The 2,871-nt window shown below is 50.8% G+C and overlaps 1 long non-coding RNA gene across 1 annotated transcript; it reads left to right on the top strand.

Annotated features, from left to right (window-relative positions):
• Positions 1-1,226: 1,226 nt before the first annotated feature.
• LOC144686353 (uncharacterized) lies at positions 1,227-2,619 on the top strand. Its single transcript, XR_013577909.1, has 2 exons — positions 1,227-1,876; positions 2,521-2,619. It is a non-coding gene; the product is annotated as an uncharacterized LOC144686353 (long non-coding RNA).
• Positions 2,620-2,871: the final 252 nt, after the last annotated feature.

Below are 2,871 nucleotides of genomic sequence, written 5' to 3'. Positions count from 1 at the left end.
AACCTTCAAAGGAGACATCAAAGGTTGATGCAGAAGATCCACTGGGCTGGGCCACTGAGGACTCACTGTTTGGTTACAGTATTCATATGCTTGTAGTGTGGCAGTCTGTATTTCAGGGTCATAATCAACAGCAGCTTGCATTTATATAGTGCCTTTAACACAGTAAAATGTCCCAATGGACTTCGCAGGAATGTTATCAGAGCAAAGTTTGACACCAAGCCACCCGGAGAGATTAGGATGGGTGACCAAAAGCTTTGCCAGCGATAAGTTTTAAGGAGCTTCTTAAAGGTGGTGAGGTAGAGGTTTAGGGAGGGCATTCTAGCGCTTAGAACTCAGCCGCCAGATTAAAAATAGGGATGTGTCAGATGGCAGAACTTGAGGAGTGCAGAAATCTTGGACGATTGGAGGGCTGGGGGTGGTTATAGAGATAGGGTGGGGCGAGTCCTTGGAGAGATTTGAAAACAAGGATGAGAATTTTCACATGGAGGGGGGTTCCCAGATCAGGAGTCAACGTAGGACAGTGAGCTTGGCTGTGATGGCCAAATGGGACTTGAGACAAATTAGGGTAAGGGCAGCAAAGCTATGGATGAGTTCAAATGTATGATGGATGCGATGTGGGAAGCCAGCCAGGAAAGCATTTGAATGGTCAAGGCAAGAGGTAACAAAGGCATGGACAAGGGTTTTATCAGATGAGCTGAAGCAAGGATGAGGTAGGTGGTCTTCGTGATGAGGCGTATATGGAGTCGGAAATTCAAGCTTTTTACCAGTGATTAACAGCTTCTCAACTGATTCTTGAATTCCACTAACTAAACAGCACCAAGTGCAATGCCTAGGATCAGGGTAAAGTTGCTTGGTGGTTATGGTGCTGGATGAGCAACCTGAATGTCGAGAGTTTGAATCCCATAAAAAGTTCGGAACCAGTAAATTGGTGTCTGATGAGAGGCTGCTGTTTCCAGACCTGCTTCCAGCACTTCGTTTTTATTTCAGATCTCCAGCACCTTTTGATTTTAGTAAACCTGGTAATTTTGGACTGGCACCCAGGGGAAAGAAAAGATCTTGAAAGATGGCATTTTATCATAAAAACCTAAAATGCTTCAGGAGTGACGGGCAATTCCTACTTGGTCAGCTCCACACACCGGTTGGTTGACTCCTAACAGCTACAAGGCAACTCATAAACAAGGCTCTAATTCCTAAAGGATGAATGACCTCTGGAGATGGGTATTTTCCTTCACAATGGAGATGAAGGTGGGAGCTTTAATGCAGATCATTCAGGTTTAAGGAGATGCATCAAAGCAAAACCGATCCAAGCAAATTTCACACTTCTTCGCACTTACTTAAAACAGGTCATCTCCAGAGCTAGGACATCCGAGCACATGTAGCAAGCGTACCACTGCTTCTTGCGAACTGGTACATCACATGTTTCACCCAAAACCCAGTCATGGTTTTGTATATAAAAAAGAAATCACAATATTTGTGTAGGTTACTGTAAACATGCCTTAAACATTCCAGTCACTTATCTTTTTATTATTTAAGACTCAATGCCTTTAAACGTGTTCTTTTCTTATACACAGGATACAGTTAATTCACAAAACTTTATTCTTGCAGGCACAGAAAATGTACAGCCGTGTCCCGCCCATTAGAAGGGGAAAAAGATCAGAGTTTGGTGCCAGCAATTAAACCAACCAATGATTTCCCTACAACGCAGCCGAACCCTTGGCCGACAGACCTCCTGACTCCTCGTCCGAGCAGCTGCCAGCACACCCAGTCAAGGCTTTTGATTTTCAAGTGATCTAGATTTAGAAATGAGCAATGGATTCAAAGCACACCTCCTCAGCTCCCTTATAAAGGGTGTTTGGGTGGAGGAGGGGGGGGGGAGGTGGAGAGAGGGGAGGGAGGGGGAGGGGGAGAGGGGAGGGAGGGGGAGGGGGAGAGGGGAGGGAGGGGGAGAGGGGAGGGAGGGGGAGGGGGAGAGGGGAGGGAGGGGGAGGGGAGGGAGAGAGAGGGAGGGGAGGGGGGAAGGGAGAGGGAGGGGAGGGGAGGGGGGAAGGGAGAGGGAGGGGAGGGGAGGGGGGAAGGGAGAGGGAGGGGAGGGGAGAGGGGAAGGGAGGGGAGGTGGAGAGGGAGGGGGAGGTGGAGAGGGAGGGAGGGGGGGAGGTGGAGAGGGAGGGAGGGGGGGAGGTGGAGAGGGAGGGAGGGGGGGAGGTGGAGAGGGAGGGAGGGGGGGAGGTGGAGAGGGAGGGAGGGGGGAAGGGAAAGGGAAGTGGGAGGGGAAGGGAGAGGGGGAGGGGAGGAGAGGGAGAGGGGGAGAGGGAGGGGAGGGGGAGAGGGAGGGGAGGGGGAGAGGGAGGGGGAGGGAGGGAGGGAGGGGGAGGGGAAGGGAAAGGGGAGGGGGAGGGGAAGGGAAAGGGAAGGGGGAGGGGAGGGAAGAGAGAGGGGGAGGGGAGGGAAGGGAGAGGGGGAGGGGAGGGAAGGGAGAGGGGGAGGGGAGGGAAGGGAGAGGGGGAGGGGAGGGGAGGGGAGGGGGAGGGAAAGGGAGGGGCTCCTTCTGCGAAACACCCCGCACTCTTTCAAAAACATCTTGAGGATGTTTTCCTCTTTAAAACAGATAGCGTTACCATACTTTTCACTAAAAACCATTCTCCTTCTGTGATTCCTTTCCTCGGAATTGCATTATGAAAAAAGAGCAGTCGAAAGGTCCTTCCACTTTCCTGGCATGATACAATGATAATGGGAGTTGCTGACTAATCATTCGCTATCAATCTCTATCAAGTACTGCATCACATTTCTTAAAGGGTGCAGTTCCTCAATTTCTCCAATCAGAAGAAAACTGTGACTTTCCCAATAAGCTGGCCCCTCAGGAGGGATTCTGCT

Source organism: Cetorhinus maximus, chromosome 11, assembly GCF_964194155.1.
Source record: "Cetorhinus maximus chromosome 11, sCetMax3.hap1.1, whole genome shotgun sequence".
NCBI classification, from domain to species: domain Eukaryota; kingdom Metazoa; phylum Chordata; class Chondrichthyes; order Lamniformes; family Cetorhinidae; genus Cetorhinus; species Cetorhinus maximus.
The sequence above is the reverse complement of the archived record's forward strand: the minus strand, read 5'-3'. Positions and strand labels throughout refer to the sequence as shown.